Source organism: Bos grunniens, chromosome 8 (genome assembly GCF_055505025.1).
Source record: "Bos grunniens cultivar Pamir isolate PY7600 chromosome 8, Bosgru_T2T1.0, whole genome shotgun sequence".
Taxonomy (NCBI): domain Eukaryota; kingdom Metazoa; phylum Chordata; class Mammalia; order Artiodactyla; family Bovidae; genus Bos; species Bos grunniens.
In genome coordinates, this window is record NC_141172.1 from 70,341,313 (window position 1) to 70,364,403 (window position 23,091).

The window sequence follows — 23,091 nt, forward strand, 5'->3', positions numbered from 1 at the left end:
AAAGTTCAGTGAGCGTGTTGGATGGGCCTGTGTTTTCCAGTTTTTCTCTCCTTTTTGGTGTGTGGACCATGGTGCTCAGGACTGGTCACTTTGATTTCTGAGCCCAGCAAGCTGCTCTGTTGTGTCTTAAGTGTGGAAAGTCAGCCTGGCTAATGCTTCACATTGTAATATTGCATATACTTTTCTGTGAAATCCCCTCCACCCAATGTCACCTTAATGACTTGCATTTTTCAAAGGGTGGTGACCATTAGTGGGAGAAACATTCTTAAAAAGCCAGGTTGGTGAGAGTACAAAATATTAAATAGAAGCATGTGTGGCATGCGGTAAGAAGTACTGTTGCTCTGTGACAGTCTGGGTTGTGTGTATGTGTGTTCCCTGAGTGGCTGTGCAAAATGTACCTCTGGCTAGGCCAAAAAGTCTGAGAAAACACTGAACCTCATCATCACTAACACCTCTCAAGTTCCAGCAGTCAACAGCCTGTGATTCTTAAGTGGGGATTTAGAAGACTTTTGGCAACTTTCCTCCTCCTTTCTGTGTCTTCCTCTCTCTCTTGGCCCCACGGTAGTGGCATATGACTGCTTACTCATCTGTAAAGGGACAGGCTGCCAGGACCTCGCAGTGGTCCCAAGGGAGGGAGCGAGGGGACCCTGTAGGGCTGTCACCCAGAGGTCGCCATGACTTGTTGCATTCCAGCTGGGGCTTTGCAGCAGCTCTGCCATACGCCTCTCCCCCTGGTGCTCCAGAGGGGCCAGTGGTGTGGTCGCCTAGACCAGCACTTAGGGTGGACGTGAGAGCCCCTGGTCCGGAGCGCTCAGGACTGTGGGGAGAATGCCAGGTGGGTGGAGGAGGAAATTCCAACCAGATTAGGCACACCGCTCTCCGACCATGCCCTGCGTCCTGCGGTGGCGAAAGCAAGGGCAGAAGGAAACAGGAAAGATTTGAAGCAAGAGAACTTCCGCTGACCCTTCTCTTGCTTTGCTTGTCAGGGAAACGCAGTCCCTTTAAGCTCTGCTGGGGGAAGCCCTCCTGCCCCGCTAGGGTGCAGCCGGATGGCAGGGCACTGACAGCCGGCCGAGCTGGTTGAGTCTAAGCCTTCTCTCTAGGAGCTGGTGGGTGCTGAGCCAGTTGGAAGCCTTGCTTGGCCTCGGGGGTTTCTGTCCCTGGCAGTGCTGAGCTCCGAGGAGCAGCAGCAGCGAGGCGGGCAGGTGCCAGGCAGCTCAGTGTTCCTCCACCTCTGGCTTTCCTCATCTTGGTCTCCGCAGTGCCAAGCAGACTGCTAGGGCCCTCAGTATGGGACGGGGTGACGAAGGCAGCTGCCAGCGTCCCTCCCTCCCACCCTCTCCAGTGCTTTCAAAACCACATACAGCCCAGGAGATGCCACTCCGCTTCGAAAGAGTGTGAAATCCCAAGTTGCTCTCGTTTTTTGCGACAAAAGTTCAGTGATTTTTCAGTCTCCTTCCGATCCTGCCCTTCCCTTCTTCGCCATCCTCCTTCAGTGGGAAGGAGCACTTTTCTCTAAGGTGGATCTGGGAGTGGCATGGAGTCCAGCGAGGAATTCTTTTTGAACTTCTGTACTGTTGTTTGTTTCATGAATGCCCAGGCCACGTGCTGATGCCCAGGCCTGGGGTCTCTTGGAGGAGTGGGGGCAGGGATCTGGTCCCAGAGACAGCGCTCGGCCCCCACGTGGCCCCTTTCCTGCCTGCCGCTGGCCCCCTCTGTCCGGAAATGGGGGAGGGCAAGGCCAGGGCAGAGGGCTTGGAGGGTAGCCCCTGAGATTACAGCGGGCAGCCAAGGCGACCTCAGATCTTCAATAGGGGAAGGCACTGGGGCTAACTTGGAGGGGGAGTTCAATTACATTTTTCAAATCACGCCTTGGGGTGCACAAGGGGTAGGGGGCGTGCCCTTGAGGTAGAGGGCTTGTCACATAAGGCAGAGGGTGTCGCTCTGTGGAGTGGGCATCCTATGCCTTTCCTGGTTGCCCCTGGGCACGTTTTAGCCACTGTGGCCCTTTCATTGATTAGGGCCTTTGTCCCCTCGATCTTTGGGGTGGTGATCAGTCTCCAAACTCGAGTCCTGCTTTCCTTTGTTTACAGGCTTGGGGTCTGGACCCCTCTGGCGTTCCCTGATGCCCTGGATGAACTGGTTTGCTTGTGTTCAAGGAAACCTTTGGCGGTCTCTCTTGAACCCCCGAACTTCCTGGCTTTTTTCCTGTGTCCCCTGGGTCCCCAAGCTTTCCTGCCCAGAGAGTTTTCTTTTTGTTTTAAATCTTCCTTGTGAGTTCTGCTTGGCCCAAAGCCTGCCCTCCTCTCCCAGTCAACACCTTGGAATGTTTACTGTCACCATTTTTCATAGGAAGCTTCCTCCAATCACTTTAACTGCAAGTGAAAGTGAAAGTGAAATCGCTCAGCTGTGTCTGACTCTTTGCAACCCCATGGACTGTAGCCTGCCAGGTTCAACTGTCCATGGGATTTTCCAGGCAAGAATACTGGAGTGAGTTGCCATTTCCTTCTCCAGGAGATCTTCCTGACCCAGGGATTGAACCCAGGTCTCCTGCATTGTAGGCAGACGCTTTACCGTCTGAGCCACCAGGGAAGTCTCAGATGTGCCCTCAGACTCCTTCTGAGCCTGAATTCTCACCGGCAGAGAACTGGCTTGGGGTAGTTCAGATCCCAGGCTTTTGACTTACCGGTTGGGTGGGACACTTAGCTTTTCGGAGTTCTGGTAGTTTCCTTATTTATGAAATGCAGAAGCTAATTTCCTTCCTGCTTTCTCTTTCCTGAACCAACTTTCCCTGGCTTCCTTCTTTATTTTTCCCCTGGACCCTGTGAAAGTTCCTTGTAATTGACTCCTTTACATCTTCACTGAATGTTCCTTCCTCCTCCCTCTGCCGATAGACATCCAGCGCTTCTCCTGAGGCCTCTCCCTAATGCCTCTCAGGTAGAGATGATGCCCATTAGTTTAAATCAGGCACCTTGGGGCTGCGACCCTCCCACTGTTACTTGCTCACCCTATCAAGCTCTTCTTTCCCTTTGAGGCTCCTGCCCTCCACTTCCACCAGCATCTGTCCCTCTTCTCCCCTTGCTCACCCTATCAAGCTCTCCTTTCCCTTTGAGGCTCCTGCCATCCACTTCCACCAGCATCTGTCCCTCTTCTCCCTGTGTTACCACTCACCTTCTTCTCCACTGGGATGGCAGGGTGGGTAGAGGGAGGGACTCTTGATCCAGACTGTGGTCCTGCTTCCCACTTGGGTGTGACCTGGGGCAAATGTCTTCACCTCTCTGCCTGGTTTCTCCATTTATAAAAGAAGGAAAAAATGGTACTGATGTCCTGGGTATCTGTGAGGGTTAAGTCCTTACAGCGGTTATCATTACCTCCTGTGTAGGACTGTCCTCTGGGTGGGACCTTTCAGCTTCAGTACCATCATCATCAATGACAATGTGATCCAGCCACTTTCCTTCATCCTCTGGATGTTGACATCTGGCTCACAGACTGTTCGTCCATCCTGAATTCTATTATCATCCTGAGAGTGTTCCATTTTGGTCACCACTTGACTAACATCCAAATGCCTACATTCTTTTTTTCTTTTGCCTACTGCACAGTCTGTGGAACTTCCCCAACCAGGGATCAAACCCATGCCCCCTGCATTGGAAGCACAGACCACCAGGGAAGTCCCATATCCCTCTATTCTTTACGCCACTCAGGTTCATGGCTGTTACTTCTAAGGGCCTTGTCCTGGCCCTGAACCTTTCTGCCCCTGAAATTGTGCATTCAGACGTTTCGGAGTCTGGCCACAGCTTTCTCATGGTTACACTGTGTGAAGACTCTCGCCTCTTCTCTGTCTCATCTCATCGCATCCCTGGCTTCCTCATCCAGCCTGGCCCCCACAGCCCATCACTGCAGCCACTCTCCAGCCCATAGTTTCTTTGCCTTTGGATCTTCCTACACCTGCCTGCCCACATCTGATCCCCGACAACCCACTGCCCACAGGGAAGCCCAGCCCTTCAGGAGAAACCCTCACATTGTGTCCACTGCTGCCCTGTGTGCCAGGCGTTTGGGGCCCCAGCCTGGCCTTCCCTGTGCTCTGGTCAGTCGGCTTCCATCCTGCTCAGCAGCTGCTTCAGACCACCTTGCCTCTCAGACTCCCACCCTTCCACTTTTTTCAGCCTCAGTGTGGCATCTTGCTCTCTGTTCCTAGAGGAACCCGGACTTCATCAAATTCTTCCTCTAACTGTCCTTCCCACTAGCCTGCCAACCCCTGCCCCTTCTCCTATTGTAAAGTAAGAGGGTCCTTCCTTCTTCTAAGGAGAATCAGTGGGTGTAGCAACCAGTGATGTACACCTGGGTTTGAATCCTGGCTCTTCACCTGGGCCATCTTACTTGACCTCTCTAAGCTCAGTTTCCTTATCTACAGATTGGGAATATGAATCCCAAGACCCAGATTCTTTTTTACTGAAAAAGTGGGCATGACGTATGTAAAGCTTTTGCTGCAGTGTCTGGTGCCTAAGTTCTCAATAAAGGTCATGGTCATAGTTATTTTGGTCATCTGTCTCTTGAGTAACCCAGTTCCAGTATCTTGGCCTCTACCTCACCCCCACCTCCAGCCATTGGTTCCTTCTTAAGAGCATTTCTGAATCCATACTTGTCTCATCTTAAATAACAAACCAACCCCAGGCAGCTCACCTTGACCCCGTGTGCCCCGAGAGTTTTTTCTCCTTAAAATAACATGTGTTGGGAAAGGATGGTTGACACTCAGTTTCTACCTTCTCCCCTTGTCACCTCCCCCTCCCCCCAGACCTCTGGCATTTTGCATCTGTTTAGTCACTGTCTCCTGCAGTTTGTTTAGATTCATGTCTACTGAGTTGGTGATGCTCTCTAACCATCTCATCCTCTGCTGCCCTCTTCTCCTTTTGCCATCAATCTTTCTCAACACCAGGGTCTTTTCCAGTGAGTCGGCTCTTCGTGTTAGGTGGCCAAAGGATTGGAGCTTCAGCTTCAGCATCAGTCCTTTCTGGTGAATATTCAGGGTTGATTTCCTTTGCACCCACCGCTCTGCTGAAACCCCACTAGGCTACCAGCGATTTCCTGGCTAATAAATTCAGCTACCCTTTTCCTGGTCCCTTTTGATGACAGGCAGCCTCCTGGTCTTCTTTTTGTCTCTCGGGACACATCTCTTTTTCTCCCTGGGTGCTGATAACTCACGGTTTGCACATCTGTGTCTCTGGTCGGGTCTGTCTGGGAGCTGGGTATCCTGTTGCCTTGGAGACATGTCCAGTTGGCTGCCTCAGTGTCCATCATGGACATCCTGCCCTCTCCTCTGGTCTTCCCTTTGGCCTGGGCCCCCTTCCTCAGAAGGCTGGGGATGGTCTTCAACATTTCCCCCATTTCTGCCCCTCTTCCCCTCTCCCCATATGCTTCCAAGACCTGTCCACTCCTGCATCTGTGATACTCCTTAAATCTGTTTTCTTCTCCCTCCTGCTGGTTCAGGGGACTCTGCCTCTGTCTCCTTTACATTGCAGGCTTCCCTGATCACAGAGTCACAATTGGATAAACCTGCCCTTTCTCTCCCCTCCTTTTTCGCTCTCACTTCCCTACTGCCCAGACCTGCTTTTCTCCACAGCATGTGTTACCCTGTAACCCACAATACCATTAACTTATATGTATTATTTACATAGTTTAGTGTTTTTTTCATAATTGTAATATGATCTCCATTGTTCACAGTCTGTCTTCCCTCATTCGAATGTCAGCTCTCAAAGGGCAGGAATTTTTGACTCCTTTGTTCTCTTGAGTGTTCCCTTTGCCAGAAATAGTTCCAGGCACATAGTAGGTGCTCAGTTAAGTATTTGTTGAATGAATGCCCACAAATCCTTCTTAGCTGATCTGCTCATCCCCAGTTTTCTCTCCTTAAACAGGGAAGAGTAATAATACTCATCCTACATACCTTTCAGATCTGCTTAATCAAGTCTTAGAAGAAAATGCAACCAGGTTTGCAGTGATCACAGTTTATAAAGCTTAAAGCTCTCTGCAGGTGCCAGGCTATGGTATTTATTATCAAATGAGGATCATGTTAAAGGGGCGGAGTTAGCTGATTGGAACTGAAAATCCAGCCTGTTCTCCATGGTGCAGCAGAGCCTGAGAGGGGCCTGAGGGGGTCGAGCGGCAGCCCCATTGTCTCAGTTCACTTCCAGTAGTGTCTCCACCTGACACCACATGGCTGTCCCCATTGCCTTCAGAATAAACCTGGACTACCTTGAGTGGCACGCTGAGGCCCAGACCCTCTTCCCCTCGGACTTATTCTCCAGAGACACGTAAAGGTTTTCTGTGACTCTTGGTTGAATGAATCAGTTGTTTTAAAGAGATGTGAGGTGGGGGTGGGGGAAGTGCTTTAAAACCTGCTATTAAACAAGTGCTGGTTTTTATTTTGTTTTGCTTAGCGTTGTTTGGGATCCCTACTGTCCTTGACCAGACAGAGACTCAGCCCCTTTGTCTGTCCGTTTTCTATGGTGGAACCCACAAGCCCCCGTTGAGGCTGTTTATTCATCTGGCCACCCACTTCATTCGTTGCACACTGACTGAGGGCCCTCCTTACCCAGGCAACCAAAATAAGTCCTGGCTCCTATTTCCAGAGCCTGCTCCCTGTAATTAGACCCTGAGCTTAGGTGATGAGACCGGCTTGCTTTGGGGAGAAGAATGACCCATCTTGATATTGACTTTCATATGGGTGCGAGGGCTGGGGTGGGTGAACTCAGAAGGGCTCAGGCTGCCATCTTGAAATTCTGGGGCCGGCAGGGCAGTGTCACTGGGGCTCTTTGCTGGGCCCTCTTGAGTTGGCTTCTTCCCCTCTGGGAAACAGTGGCCTTCAGTTGTACTGTGCCCCACCCCCCACCACACACACACATCCTCTTCCTCACCCCTGCAGTTGTTAGTCATTTTGGAAGCTGAAATTGGCTCCCAGAAGGTAACTTTGAGAACCACCACCCCCCACCCCGCCCAATAATCCCAGCCTGCCGGGAAGGGCCGTAGTCTGGTCACTAAGAAGTGTTTTGGTTTCACATTCGTGCTTTCTCTCTGAAGAGAAAACAAAACATGTTGAAATAGAGCGAAATCCCAGCAGCAGCTTGGTTGAAGCAAAAGTTGCATAACAGGTTTAGGAAATGTCTGGCCACCGTGGGTCAGGTGGAGGGACTGCCACTTCGTGTCCGTGAGAGGACGTCCTCCGGGGCCACCAGCTTCCGGATCCATCACACACAAAATCCTGTGAGCGACTGAGAAAGGCACTGTCCCCTGAGGTCTGGTGGCAGAGGCCCCTGATGGATCTCTCAGTGTGGCCTCGGCCTTTGTTCCCTGGAGATGCTGCTGTGGGCAGGCGTTGGGGAGGGGGGACGTGTGTGTCACACTTGTGCTGGTGTTGGGACCCCTGGAAAGCTGTGGAGGTGGGGGTGGAGGGGTCAGGCCCCATGAATTTAAGTCCCCATCCTGCCACTCATCTGCTTGGAAACCTGGATGAGTTATTTCTCTGGCTTGGTGTCTCTGTGTCTCATAGACTATTATTAGCCGCCTGGACTGACATCATCTGTTTACCTACTGGACGGGGCTGTTGAGTAGCTCAGGTGGGATCACGTTTGCCGGTGGCTTGTCTCAGTCGTGCCCACCTCTGTGTGACCCCATGGACTCTAGCCCACTAGCCTTCTCTGTCCACAGATTGTTCCTGGCAAGAATTTTGGAGTGAATAGCCATTTCCTCCTCCAGGGGATCTTCCTGACTCAGGGATCAAACCTGCGTCTCCTGCATTGCATTGCGTTGCATTATCCTCTGAGACACCAGGAAAGCCCAAACCTTGACAGGCCCCACTAGTGGCAGATCGTATCAGAGGTAATGTGCTGAAATAAGGGCCTTTCAGGTTAACAGCATGGGCCTGAGTCCAGACTGCCTGGCTGGTGCCTGGACAAATTGCTGAAACCTTTTTGTGCCTTATTTTTCTCATCTGTGAAATGGGAATAAAACACTACACACCTCATAGTGTGTTGCTATGAGAATGAATTATGCTACAACTAGAATGTTAAGAATAGTGTCAGTGGTAAGTGGTAAGCTCTCACTTTATATTAGCTATTATCATTTCTGAAAGTGTTATTACTTTTTTTAGACTGATTTTTTTTAATTCATTTTTTATTTGCATTGGATCTTAATTGAAGCACACGGGATCTTCGTTGCATCAGGCAGGATCTTTCGTTGCCGTGCATGGGCTCTCTAGTTGTGGCAGATGGGTTCAGTAGTTGTGGGACACATGGGCTTAGTTGCTCCACATGTGGAATCCTAATTCCCTGACCAGGGATCATACCCACGTCCCCTGCATTGCAAGGTGAATTCTTAACCACTGGACCACCCCAGAAAGTATTATTGCTTGAATGCTTGGTTATGCTTGTATGTTGCTGTTGTAACTCTATCTTGCATTATTTTCGTGTTGTTTTAACCTATATTCTGTCACTTGATCCTCTTAGCTCTCCTTTGAAGATAGGAAAAAGCACCCACAGTCTCTCATTTCATAAATGAGAAAACTAAGCTTCAGAACAATAACATGGCCTGGAACTTGTGCCTCTTTCTGCTGTACCAGCACTGAAGGTACTGGTACAGACCTTTATACCATTGACAAAGTATAAAGCTCTCTGCAGCTGCCAGGCCATGGTATTTATTACCAAACTGGGATCCTGTTAAAGGCAAGTTGAGGAAAGGAATCAGGTAGGAGCAAGCATGTGAAGTGCTGAGATGTAGACTCATGTTAATGATGGCAGAGCCCTTGAGCTGGGTTCTGAGAGGAGATTTTGGGGTTCCAGCTGCATTTTTGGGAGGGAGAAACTGGAGCTGAGGAAGCTCTGGCAAAAAGTCATAGTTTGGCATGGAACTTGGAGCTCTAACATATAGGTAGGAGTTCTTTGGTCACCTATTCCAATATGTAGGGCAAGGGGATGATCACAAATGGTTATTACCATAGGATATTTTTGGTTCTCTCTGGCTTCTTTCTCTGGAGCAAACTGCAGCTGCTATGGCACATTCTCATTTTAGCGGTGAGTCAAAGTTGGACTCAGTATAGTAACTTGATTTTGGATTAGCTTAAGGATTCCTTTCCAAAAGACAGCCTAAAAATGACCTATGGAAAGAGTACTACATCATAGCTCCTTGGTCTGCTAGGGTTGCAGTATTCTCATCTCAAATAGGGAAGAGTAACAATGCCCGCTGCACCTCCCTTTCAGTTCTACTTAATACATGTGGTAAGAAAATACAGCCTGTTTTGCAGTCAACAGACCTTTATACCATTTACAAAGTATAAAGCTCTCTGCAGGTGCCAGGCCGTGGTATTTATTATCAAACTGGGATCCTGTTAAAGGGGTAGGTTTAGCTAGTTGGAATGGAAAATACAGGCTCTGGTTCCGGCCACTGTAGGATTCGCTGCAGCTGCATGGCCTTGGGCACTTAGCCTCTCTTCTTACCTTCTGTGTCTCCCATCTGTTGAATAAAGACCAGGGTGGCCGTCTGCCGCCACCTCTTTCGCTGGGTAATCAGGAAGAGCCAATTATACTCTGGGGCATGCTCAGAAATACTTTTAAAATTGATGATGTCGGACCAGCGATGAGAGGCCTGCATACAACTACTGTGATTAAGGCCAGTGATTAAGGATTCCTCCAGAGAGTGGGGCCCCTCCCTTTCATCTCCATGGGGTTGTCACCTTAGAGGCTCCATTTCATTTTGCAGGTGAGTCTGTCCCCTTGAGTGGCTGGCGGGTGAGGCTGGGGACTGAGAAAGGTGGCCGATCATCCTGAAGCATGACTCTATCTGCTGATGCCCTTACCTGCCTTGGTCCCTTGCTGCTCTGTGTGCTCTGGTTACTCATGGCCACTGATCATTGAAAGGAAGAAGGGGAGGCGGTAGGGCACAGATGCCTTTGTCCTGGGGTCCCTGGTCCTCCTTTCCTCACACTGCCCACAGGGAGGGGGTTTTGCTGGCATGTTGCCTCGCCCTGGGCCTGGCAGATGGTGTGGAAGGTGGATGTGAGGGTGCGTGCTGGCAGCTGCAGGAAGCTTGCCAGCCAACTTGCTAGGAATGGAAACATGCAGGGCCCTGCCTCTGACTTGCAGTGGGGTGCTCTGCTCCCCTGGAATAGAGGCTGTATCCCATGGGTGTCCCAGGGCTGTCTCCAGCCTGAATTAGAGAAACAAGTGATTGCCTGATAATCAGATCTCAGAAGCCACACTGAAGAAATAGGGGGAAACCTTTCCAAGGGAAAGAAGATGCTGTTGTGTGTGTACATGAGTGCAAAAGTCTAAGGACGAACCCAAGGCGTGTCATGGACTGTAGAACCAGCTCTCTTTCCTTAGTCACTGTTTCCACCGCTTGTTTGCTAAGTGTTGGCTTGCATAAGCCTGATTCATGGAATTTCTCTACCGAGAAGGAGTTAAAAGCCATGTGTAAAAGTGCAGCATCATCTCCTAGTCTTCATTTTAATGAGAAAATTAATTCAGAACTGGGAACATGTGGGTGTGACTACATGTGCCAAGCACTGGAAGCCTGGAGGCTTCTTGCCTGTGAGGTCCATCCTCACAGAAGTCCCCTGTCTGCCAGGAGGACAGAGGTATCATTGAATCATTCCTGGAGGGGGGTGATGAGTCTCTTCTCACAGAAACCAAACCTTGTCAAGAGCGGTCAGGAAAAGGGCCCTGGAAGAAATAATATATCAACAGCTGTATCTAGACTGAAGGAGATATAGATGGTAGGACAGAACTGGACGATTCCCTCTCCCCTGGGATGTCACAGCCTGTCCCCAAGGTGCCTGGCCATCCCCAGGACACCTGTACCCTCCCCTGTCACTCTGCTTTTGGGTTTCTGCTCCGAGCCTTCTGCCCACAGAATTAGCCGAGAAAGTTTTTGTGTTTGGTGGGGGTGGTCACACCAGGGCCTGCCCCCATTCTGAAATTCCTTCTTCTTCCCTCCCCCCACATTCTGAATTTTAATTCACTGTTCGACCACCAAGTGACTGCTTGGCAGCATCCAGGGAGGCCCAGCCTCCCCCTGGTGGGAACTTTCCCTGCAGAGCTGAGGACCAGAGGAGTCAATAACACAGAGGAAGGGAGGAAAGCTGTCATGTCACAGGCATTTCTGCTCATAATCGGCTCCTAACTGATGGGTGACATGAGTGGCAAATGCCAGCTGGAGCAGTAGCCAGGCAAGTAGCTAAAAATTAAATACAGTCACATGATTTGGTGAGGTTTAGGGTTTGCCTGAGTAACCTTTTCAGGCCCAGATCACAGTTTAGATCACGAGAGAAATATGGCAAAGACAGAGGTTAATCTTGAGCCCCACATGGGGACCTGTGATGGATACTCAGATTCCTGCCTCATTCCTCGTCACTTCTTTTTAATGACATTTAAAATTTTTCTATTCATTTATTTTTGGCTTTGCTAAGTCTTCACTGCTGCATGGGCTTTTCTCTGGTCACGGCAAGTGGGGGCTGCTCTCTAATTGCAGTACTTGGGCTTCTCATTGCAATGGCTTCTCTTGTTGTGGAGCACAGGCCTTAGGCTCACAGGCTTCGGTAGTTGTGGCACACGGGCTCAGTATTTGTGGCCCCTGGGCGCTAGAGCACAGGCTCCGTAGTTATAGCGCAGTGGCTTAGTTGTTTCACTGCATGTGGAATCCTCTAGGACCAGGGATTGAACCTGCGTCTCCTGCATTGGCAGGCAGATTCTTTACTGCTGATCCACCAGGGTCGCCCCCTCCCTGTCACTTTTTAAAGGCAGCTGAATAGTTGGAAATTTTTTTTTCCTGCCCTCTCTTTTCTTTGAGTCCTTCTGTCTGTGGTGGATCCTTCCCTAAATGCAGAGAGTTCAGTTCCTGGGGCTTGTCCATACAGCTCCAGTGATTCTGATAAAGGCTGGAAGCTGCTGGCTCTTGAGGATTTTCCTTCTGGTGCCCGTATCAGTCCAGGTTAAGAGAGAAAAGCTGCTGGATCTCCCAGCTTCTAAAAACTGAGTCCTGTTTCTCCACAAGACCAGTCCTGTGACATGGGCAAGAACTGACCGACCCCAAGGCCAGCCTTCTCTTTCTTTGTCTGTGGATTTCCCTGGCATCTGACGTCTTTGTTACTAAAGCTGCTGGGTGTTTTGAAGGAGGACGTCGGTGGGCCTTTTTCAGTGTCGCTTAACAATGCCGAGCTGTTCCCCAGGAGAAACAGTTGGGGTACAAGCAAAAGTTGGATCTGCTGGACATTAAATCATAGAAGATGCCCTGCTGGAATAGGGGTTGTCAGTGAAAGGGTTAATAACCTAAAATGAGCAAGAGAGACTAGAGAACTCTCTTTTAGTGTAAGTGTGTTTAAAAACTGTTTTCCCTAGAATCTTGGCTTCTCAGACAGTCACTGAATTAATGAGTATATTTATGCCAGGAAGTGTGAAGCGTTAAATAAATTTATTTCGAAAATGACTGAAGATTTATAATGAGTCCTCAGAGCAGCAAGAATATCGGCTTCACTCAGTCAGACAGAGCAAGACAAATATCATATGATGTCACTTGTGGAATCTAAAAAAAATGTTACAGATGAACTTATTTACAAAACAGAAACAGACTCAATGACAAAGAAAGCAAATTTACAGTTACCAAAGGGGAAGGGGGATGGGGAAGGCATAAATTAGGAGTTTGGGATTAACAGATACACACTACTATATATAAAACAGATAAACAGCAGGAACCTACTGCATTGCACAGGAAACTATATTCAATACCATATAATAACCTATAATGGAAAAGAATCTGAAAAGGTATTTTATGTATGTATATGAATTATATATGAATCACTTTGCTATACACCTGAAATTAAATAGCATTGTAAATCAGCTATAATTCAATTTTAAAAAATACCTAAAGCAAGATGAAAAATACATTGATTAAAAAAGAAAGAAGGTCAGCTTTAGCAATTTTTCTTCGTAAAAACAACAGAATAATAATAAGGAATACATTGACAAGTTAGAGTGACTCCTAGTTCCTTCTTTGCCTCCAAGAAAGTCTTTTGAGGTTCAGAAGGAGGTAGAGAAGGAGTTGACACTGCAGTTTGTCACCGTGGGGTCTGTTATCCTTGGAGTTAGCGCTGTTCCCTCCACTGGCATCTGTGACTGATGCTTCCCCTGACCTGGTGTAAAAATTCTCACTTTAACCTTCCCTTGAATGTTTCTTCCAGGGTCTTTTGAGTTTTATGATAATCTAATCATAAGAAAATTTCTGAAATTCCCTTTCAGAACCTAAAAAAAACGAAAGTTAACTACAGAGCTGGGCTTTTACTAGAAGTGGCTTTTAAATTGAAAACAGATTTCTGATCCTCTCTGAGCAGCCAGAGTTGAAGGGACAGGAAGAACCTTTGCCAACCCAGAGCTTGAGTATGGAGGGCAGGGAATGAAAGGAAAAACACAGCAAAATGGATCCTTTCTTTGGAGACACACACAGAACATTTAATTTGCATTTTAGGGTGAGTTATAATTAGCTTGTGATAACCAGAAGCCCACCAGCCGAGTGACTCTTAGAAAGCATTTCAGTTGTCTGAGTCTCAGTTTGTTCATCTGTAAAATGGCAAAATGGAACTAAAACTATATGGTTTCTTAGGAAGCTTCTAGTTCTAAAAGTTCTGCTCTTTGTTTGCATGGGCTGTATAACTTTGGGCCCTGTCCTTTGATTTGGAATGTAAAGTATAGACTTAACAAGCACTTCAGCTTGAAGGAGGAAGCTAGGAAGACGACCTCCCCCACCCCGACACACACACACCCTGGAATTAAAAGAACTAGATGCCCAAATACTTTTGGGGGACCTTGTTTCCTAGAGTATCTGCCAAGAAATGGTAGTCTATTTAATTTACTTGAAACCTTTAACTGCAATACTAGAAGACTGTGAACTGTTCATTCAGACAATTCTAGAAATGCTGAATGGCCACAGTCCCACCCTGGAATCAAGGGGAGCCATGTAGCCGATGCTTCTGGAAGGCTCTGTTTATAGCTCTCTGACTCCTTCCTGCCTGGGCCATTTTATGAGCTCACTACCAGGAAGCTGAGTCATCGAGGGGTCAGCCGGCACGGCCATGGTCACCCAGCTTTGCCAGCAGCAAGGATGGGTGAGCCCAGACAGCTGGGGCATTTTGGGTGAACTTTGGTGGGAATGTCAGGATGAAGGGGCCACTCCTTACCTTGGAAGGCTTGCTGCCGCCACTCCCATCACGGTGACGGGAACACCATCACTCCCTGTGGCTTGTGTTCAGGTCAGAACCAAAGAGACTGAAACATTGCATAGAGGGTCAGCTGACTGTCTTCTTTTCAGGGCTCAGCACAGGCTGCGCTGTGCTCCTGGTACGCAGCGGGCTGCAGGGTCATCACCTTCCTCGGGGCCTCTGTTCACATCCCACCTGCCGCTACCTACATCCCGAGGTGGCCCCCTTCTTCTCCCATGCTTCTTTCTGCATGACTCCCCCAGGCTTCTGGTCACTGCTTCAAAGTTGCTTCTGGGACCCTCGAATCTAAACTCGGTCCCTGCCTTTGTTGTCACAGCATTTTTACCTTGTCCTTTACTTCAGGATGGTTTGTTGTTGTTCAGTTGCTCAGTTGTGTCTGACTCTTTGCAACCCCATGGACTGCAGCACTCTAGGCTTCCCTGTCCTTCCCTATCTCCTGGAGTTTGCTCAAACTCATGTCCATTGAGTCAATGATGTCATCCAACCATTTCATCCTCTGTCACCCCCTTAGTTTGTAACTTTTTATTTGTATGATTTTGGGTTTGCTCTTTCCCTCCCCTCCTGGACTATAACCTCCTTGAAGGCAGGGACTCTCTGCCTACCCCAAGCATCCCCAGCTCCCCTAGCAGCACACTGTTTGTTGTTGGGAGAATCTGTTGGTAGACTGACCCTGTTTTACCAACACAAGACTCCTGTGGTCTGGTCCCTCACTTTCATCCCCAGCACCCATTCATCTCTCCTCCCTTCTGGAAACACTTCTTGTCATTCGACTTTGGTTTAAATCATACACTTGAGCTCTGTTTCCAGGATGAGGGTTTTCATTGATAGGAAATCTCATCCAGGATCAAACGTTCTTGCCATTCTCTTCGGCATCCAGGGAAACAAAAATAGCTCCCCTCGAACTTAGAAAATCATTTGTCTGTGTAGAAAGTAGTACCTGCAAGTGGATTTTGGAGACTGAAAGGTGAGTGTCCAGAATGTTACCTTTGGCATCTTTCCTCTGAGACCTTTAGCACATCAAGCCTGGTGGTTCTGGTCTTTTGTCCTCTTTCTCTGTTATCATTTGGTAGGAAGGGTGTGTGAAGAAACCAGAGAACATCCCCTCCAGCTGTGACCTGGCCCTGCCTGCACGTAAATCATTCAGCCTTACGGAGCTGATTTGACAGCAGTGTTTGTGGGAAATCTGGCTTCAGTAACGTCTGGAAAATTTCCCTGCGGCCCGTCCTTAGCCCTCTGGTGTTCCCCTCAACTCTGGAGCTTGGCTCTCACGGGGCTCATATCCTGGGCTCTTATCCTGCGTGTTAGGCCCCAGAAAACATGAAATGTCTCGCTCCATGGGACATAGATGCTCAGCAAGCAGATGGCCGTTTGGGGAGGAGAGTGCATCCGGGCCTTAAAATGCCCGCTTTGTGAATGAAATACAGTGTACCTCAGAGCCCTCCTCCATTGATTATTATTATTGTTTATTTATTTTTGGCTGTGCTGGGCCTTGGTTGATGTGCAGGCTTTTCTCTAGTTGCGGTGAGCAGGGGCTACTCTCATTGCGGTGGCTTCTCTTGTTGCGGAGCACAGGCTCAATAGTTGTAGTCCACAGGCTTAGTTGCCCCGTGGCATGTGGGATCCTCCGGGACCAGGGATTGAACCCGTGTCTCCTGCACTGGCAGACAGATTCTTTACCACTGAGCCACCAGGGAAGTCCCTCAGTTCTTGAGTGTCTGTTGCAGTAAAGCACAGTGCTGGGGCACAGAGATCACAGCATCTGAGGCTGCCTCTCCCTTTGTGTTTCTCTCAGACTTTAATAGGAGGCAGGCATGCAGATACATCACCTGGTATAATTAGTAGTAGAGGAATGAGCAAGAGAAGGCTGGCGACAGGGTAGCCTTGAAAAGGCTTTTTTTTCCCTGTGGGTAATAGGCTAATCGTGAGGCTTCCTTTGGAAGGTGTGGTCTCTGTGGAAGGGTGTGGAAGCCGGTCTTGCAGAAGCTGGCAGGACCACTCTTGACTGGGGAACCGTGCATGGGGCTTGTGAGGTACCCGGCTCTCTGAGTCCGTCCAGGGTGGATCCGGGAGAGCTGTCACCCACAGCCCTGAGGGGGCCACCTCTGCTCCCTGGCTCTGAAGGCAGGGCAGGAATCACCTGCGTGGTCATCCAGTCTCTCTGATACAAATGAGTGGCTGGTTTTTGGCAGGTACTGCCACACTTGAACAGGTGGGATAGTGCTTCCTGGCATGATGGCCTTGGGCTGGGACAGGCCTGTGTGTACTGGACAGGGAAGTGCTGCATCATCCAGGCTGGGGGTCAGCCTGTGGAAAAGGGTGAGCATCCCAGCTCTGCATCTTAAGCCTTTCTATTGTGTGTGTGTGTTTAGTTGCTCAGTTGTGTCTGACTCTTTGCAACCCCATGGAGTGGAGCCCACCAGGCTCCTCTGTCCATGGGATTCTCCAGGCAAGAATACTGGAGTGGATTACCATGCCCTCCTCCAGGGGATCTTCCCAACCCAGAGATGGAACCCATGTCTCTGCATCTCCTCCATTGGCAGGCAGATTTTTCCCCACAGTGCCACCTGGGAAGCCCCAAAGCCTTTCTATCTTCCATCAAAGCTTCTGCCTTCGTTCCATCTTGGGTGGAATTTCCAGGTACTTCCTCAAGGCTGGGAATGTTACTGTGTCCATGGGGATTACATGGTGCATTTGAGACCCCTGACCACATTCACCAAACAGATAAACAAACCCCAAACTGCTCTCCCAGGTGTTCAAGGAAACCTCAGGGAACTATTGGATTGTGGCCAGACTTCAGACTGTGATTTCAGAAACGCATGTGGAGTGAGCTATTGATTAGATTGTTAGTGTTTAAAAATTGTGGTTATTAGAAAAATTATTTTAAATTTAAAAATGTCTTAAAATTTAAAAAGTTGTGGTTAAAATACACATAAAACTTGCCATCTTAGCCTTTTTTCAGTGTGCATTTCACTACTGTGGTATATCGACATTACTGTACAACCATCATCCCCATCCACCTCCAGAACTTTTCTCATCTTTGCAAACCGAAACTGTCCCCATTAAACAGCATCGCCTCATTGTCCCCAGCCCCCTGGCAACCACCATTCTCCTTTCTGTCACTTTGCATTTGACTATTCCGGATACCGCATCTAAGTGCAATCATACAGTGTTTGTCTTTTTGTGACCAGTTTATTTCACTTAGCATCATGTCTTTGAGGTTCATCTGTGTTGTAGCACTTGTCAGAATTTCTTTCCTTTTTGAGGCTGAATAGTATACCATTGCCGGAGAAGGCAATGGCACCCCACTCTAGCGTTCTTGCCTGGAGAATCCCATGGACAGGGGAGCCTGGTGGGCTGCCGTCCCTGGGGTCGCACAGAGTCGGACACGACTGAAGCGACTTAGCAGCAGCAGCAGCGGTGTACCATTGCATGGATAATATCACCTTTTGTTTATTCATTCATCCATGGACGGGCACTTGGGTTGCTTCCACTTTTTGGCTATTGTGAAGAATACCGCTGTGAACTTGGGTGTGTATATATATATATATGTCTTTGGGACTCAGCTTTCAGTTCTTCTGGATCTATACCCAGAGGTGGGATGACTGGATCATGTGGTAGTTTCTATTTTTAATTCTTTAAGGAACTTCCATACTGTTTTCCATAGAGGCTGCACCTTTTTACACTCCCACTGACAATGCACATGGGTTCTAATCTCTGCTGGAATTCTTTTTTTTTTTTTAATACAGCGTTTTAAATTTTTATTTGTCTATTTTTTTATTTTTGGCTGCTCTGGGTCTTCGGTGCGTTGTGTGAGCTTTCTCTAGTAGTGGCAAGGGGAGCTCCTCTTTGTTTTGGGGCACAGGCTCCTCATTGCGGTGGCTTCTCTTACTGCAGAGCATAGGGTGTTTGGGCTCAGTAGCTGTGTGCGTGCGCTTAGTTGCTTTGAGGCATGTGGAATCTTCCTGGACCAAGGATGGAACCTGTGTCTCCTCCACTGGCAGGTGGATTCTCCACTGTGTCACCAGGGAAGTCCAATACAAGGGTTTTTAAGCCGCGGTTCTATAGTATAGATGTATAGTATCTAACGTAGCGTACATTTACTGGTGGCTCAGTGGTAAAGAACCTGCCTGCCAATGCAGGAGATGTAAAAGATGCAGGTTCAGTCCCTGGGTCAGAAAGATCCCCTGGAGAAGAAAATGGTAACCCACTCCAGTATTCTTGCCTGGAAAACCCCACGGACAGAGGAGCTTGGTGGGCTACAGTCCATGGGGTTGCAAAGAATTGGAAATGACTTAGCAACTGAGCACACAAGCACACATCAAATTAAACACTTCCCCTCTCAAGCATTTGTTTTCCAAAGGACTCTTTAGTGGCTTTATAGATTTAGAATGTTAGAAGTCAAAAAGAGACTTAGAGATCATCTAAGACTTAGAGACTCTAAGACTTAAAATCTCTAAGACTTAGAGATCATCTAAGATCAGACTAAGTCTTAGTCTTAGAGATCATCTACGGACTCTATTCACTGGATGTGTGTGCGTGCTAAGTCAACTTTAGTTGTGTCCAGCTCTGTGCGACGCTAAGGACTGTAGCCCACCAGGCTTCTCTGTCCATGGGATTCTCCAGGCAAGAATACTGGCGGGGGGTTGCCATACCTTCCTCCAGGGAATCTTCCTGACCCAGGGATTGAACTCATGTCTCTTCTGTCTCCTGTAATTGACAGGTGGGTTCTTTACCACTAGCACCACCGGGGAAGCCCATTCATTGGACAAGTATTTGCAATTGTAATGGATGGGTGACTAGATAGAGGAAATCTCCCACATCTCGGGTTTACCTGCTGGTGGGAATTCCTGTGGATACCCAGCCAGGAGTTCCTTAGGGACTTGTTGGCAAAGCTGGATGGAAATTGAGGTTTTCTGACTCAGCGCAGGACTCTCTCCTTTCTCTGGAATATCTGTGCCCGGTAGTACCATGTGGGTTTATTTATGCCCAAAATCTGAGGGGCCTGAGAGCCTGCCCCACCTATGGGCAGAGCATAGTGGAGGGAGCAGACACCCTGTGCCCAGTCCTGTAGCTCACTGTGGCCCTGGCTGCCTGTTTCTCTGCAGTTCAGAGGGTTGTGGGTGCTTGAGTGCTGGGGAGGACCTTTACCCTGTGGTGACCCTGCAGGAATGGGTGCCAGTCAGCAGTGTCAGGGAACCTTGGCACTTAAGGGCCTTACCCTTGCCGGGGCCCTGGACTTCAGCACCAGTTAAAGGTCTGAACTGTCCTGGGCTCTTAGTGAACTTTCTGCAGCTCTTTTGTCTTGGGCCCTCTGCACTAGCATAAATTGACACTTGCTTTTCCCTCCCTCCTCTTTGACTCTCCAAGTTTCCTTCCTTATATAATCAGGATTAATGTAAGCAGCAGGTTCCATTCATTTAGAATTGGGGAGCAAAGGAAGGTGAATGTGGAAACGGAGTGGGTGGGAGGGACAGAGACCCTTAGAGGCTATTATGTACAAATCCCCTCACTTTCCTGGGCTTCAGATTCTCTTCTGTTAAGACAGGCAGCAAGAATGTAAGGGCTGCCGGTCACTCCCAACAATGGCTCAGGTCATCTCATCCAAATAGGCAGTGATTTGTGAGGTGTTGCTTCCAACCAGGGTGGATTACGGGGGCACCCTTCTCTAGGAGGTGGTCATCTTTTAAAGGAATTTAAGTTAAAATGACGTCTTCCTAGGAATTTCTATATATCTCCTCCCCACCCCCACCAAATTGGGAATTCCCTGTTGGCTCAGGAAATCTGCCTGCAATGCAGGATACCTGGGTTCAATCCCTGGTTGGGAAGATTCCTTGGAGAAGGGAATGGCTACCCCCTCCAATATTCTTGCCTGGAGAATTCCATGGACAGAGGAGCCTGGCAGGCTACAGTCTATGGTGCAAAGAGTCAGACACAACTGAGCGACTAACACCCCCATCAAAAAGAACCAAAGATGTAAAGCCCCAGCAGCTGGATGCCAGACCCCAGGCAAAGGGCTTTTCATTCATTGTATTTTTTAATCTTCACAGAGACTAGAAGGTGGCTGCTGCGATGAGTGCCATTTCCAGAGAAGGAAACAGGCTGGGAGGGATTGAGTAACTTGCCAAAGGTGCAAAGGTGGGAGGAGGAAGCTGCCGGGCTGGGATGTAGGTCACGTGGGGCTCCAGAGCCTGTTCCTTTGGTCTTTGAGGGTCTGGACTCCATTGGAAACCACAGGGCCACCTCCCCTTTGGCCAGCCTCTTTCTGTCGGAGGGGGTTAGAGTGGGGATTCCATTGCTATTGCTTTATTTCTTTTTAAAAAATATTTATTTATTTATTTTTGGCTGTGCTGGGTCTTCATGGCTACTTGCAGGCTTTCTCTAGTTGCAGTGAGTGGGGGCTACTTTCCGGTTTCGGTGCGCAGGCTTCTCTTGTTGCAGAGTATGGGCTCTAGAGCACAAGCTCAGTAGTAGTGTTGCACAGGCTTAGCTGTTCCATGGCATATGGATTCTTCCCAGAAGGGGGATCAACCTGTGTCCCCTGCGTTGGCAGGCAGATTTCTTGCCACTGGACCACCAGGAAAGCCCCAAGCCCTTTATTTTTATCTGTTTTACCACACAGTGTGGCATGCGGGATCTTAGTTCTGGACCAGGGATCAAACCTGTGCCCCCTGCAGTGGAAGTTCAGAGTCCTAACCACTGGACTTCTAGGAAAGTGTCCTGTCCCTTTATTGTGAGGTTGTAGGAACTGTGGCCTGGAGTCCTCAGTGCTCTGTGGCTGGTAGCTTATTTCTGGGACCCTGGGCTCTGTTTAATTTCTAGCCTATCTGATTCTGTAGTCTTAATGATTCAGTTCAAGCCTGTAATGAACATCCTTTGTGCCAAACAGCCATTTATGAGCAAGCGGGGAAAAATACCCACATCTCCTATCTAGGCAAGATTAAGCTAGTTTGGGTGGTGGTTCTTAATGATATTTCAAAGACATTTGTATTAACACAGGTGATTCCATACTTGCTGGAGCCCTTTTACAAAAACTTTTAGTAATGGTCACATTTACCAAGCATCTCCTCTACTGTGCTACGTGCTTTTTTGTTGTTCAGTTGCTAAGTCGTGTCCGACTCTTTACAGCCCCAAGGACTACAGCACGCCAGGCTTGCCTGTCCTTCACTTCTCCAGGAGTTTGCTCAAACTTACATCCATTGAGTTGATGATGCCATCCAACCATCTCATCCTCTGTTGCTCCCTTCTCCTCCTGCCCTCAATCTTTCCCAGCATCAGGGTCTTTTCCAAAGAGTCAGCTCTTTGCATCAGGTGGCCAAGTATTGGAGCTTCAGCATCAGTCCTTTCAGTGAATACTCAGGGTGGATTTCCTGCTAAGGGATGGCAACCCACTTCTTGCCTGGAGAATCCCAGGGATGGGGGAGCCTAGTGGGCTGCCGTCTATGGGGTCACACAGAGTCGGACACGACTGAAGTGACTTAGCAGCAGCAGCAAGGGACTCTCAAGAGTTTTTTTCTACATCACAATTCGAAAGCATCAATTCTTTGGTGCTCAGCCTTCTTTATGGTTCAACTCTCACATCCGTACATGACTCTTGGAAAAACCACAGCTTTGACTAGACGGACCTTTGTCAGCAAAGTGATGCCCACAAAGTAATGTACTTATTATATTTTCTCATTTGGGCTTCCCAGGTGGAGCTAGTGGTAAAGAATTCGCCTTTGCAGGAGACACAAGAGACACGTGTTTGTTATTCATTCCCAGAAGCATATGAAGTAGAGATTTTATCCCATTAGGCCACTGAATGGCAAAGAATTTTAGTAACTTCGCCAAAGGTGTGCCGTTCAAAAATAGTGCAGTGGTTGAGGATGGGGCCATTACTGTGTCCCCAGATCCTAAGACCGGAGTCTGCATGTTGTCAGGGCTCAGTATGTGATGGGTGACTGAATGGATGAACTTCAGACCCCAGGCACTATCTGATTGGATGAAATTCCTTTGAGATTCCCCGATTGGGATTTTTATAGCAAAATAATAGTTGAAGGAGGGTCAGGTGGGCAGGATCTGGGAGTTGGAGAGCTGTCCTGTCCTGGGGCAGTGGTGACCACCTCTTGTAGCTTAGGCAAGTCACACAACTTTTCCCGCATCAGCCAGGCAGCGTTGTGTGAGCTGGAACTCTGAAATCAGGTGGAAGCCCAGAGGAAATCCACTCCCCACCCCTGTCATGCAGAACAGGTGATGGCTGAGCTTTGGGGGCTGAAGTAGGGAGTGGGACTGTCTGGACTCTGCTTCTTCCACACACAGTCAATGTGCTGGTGCTCTGAGTGTGGGGGAGGGGCGTGATCATGTGCTCCCAGGTCACTTCCATGGGGACACTTGTATTAAACTTCTTCTTCAGTGTGCAGTGGTGGCTTAGCAAATTTGCCCAGATGCCAGGAAGACAGAACACTTGGGAGAACGAGGTGTTTTTCCAGCTCTGCCTCTGATGTCTTGTCCTCACTTGTGGGTGGGGTGTTTTTAAGCCAATGATATAGACAAGGCCACTGAGTCCAGGGAGGCTTCTGGGAGGCCAAGTGAGTGAAATTCTTCCTTGCAAGCAGCCTGGTCACTGGAGCATTTTGTCTCGCGTGTTTTTGAATTTTGACTGAGTGCCGAACGTTCATTGTCAGTCAGGATGTCTTTCCAGGCCACAGCCTGAATGGACAGGTGATTCAGGGTCTTTTCCAGGAGAAAGGTGAGTTCATGTTGAACTAGCTGCTAGTACCCAGTTCTGTGTGAGCCTAGTGGTGAGGCTGATGGCCAGAGTTGGAGAACAATGATGCTGTGTGACCTCCAAGGGACTAGGT

At 48.7% G+C, this 23,091-nt stretch overlaps 1 protein-coding gene across 9 annotated transcripts in view; it reads left to right on the forward strand.

Moving 5' to 3' along the window:
• Window positions 1-23,091, forward strand: part of SLC25A37 (solute carrier family 25 member 37) — a 47,770-nt gene that overhangs the window by 3,511 nt on the left and 21,168 nt on the right. The window contains exon 1 of one of the 9 annotated variants that reach the window (XM_086416464.1): window positions 7,147-7,254. The exons of 7 other annotated variants lie outside the window; for them this stretch is intronic. The gene's annotated coding sequence lies outside the window, so the exon portion shown is untranslated. Of the gene's footprint in view, window positions 1-7,146; window positions 7,255-23,091 lie in introns of those variants that run through there. One more of the 9 variants, XM_086416458.1, reaches the window with a different exon arrangement.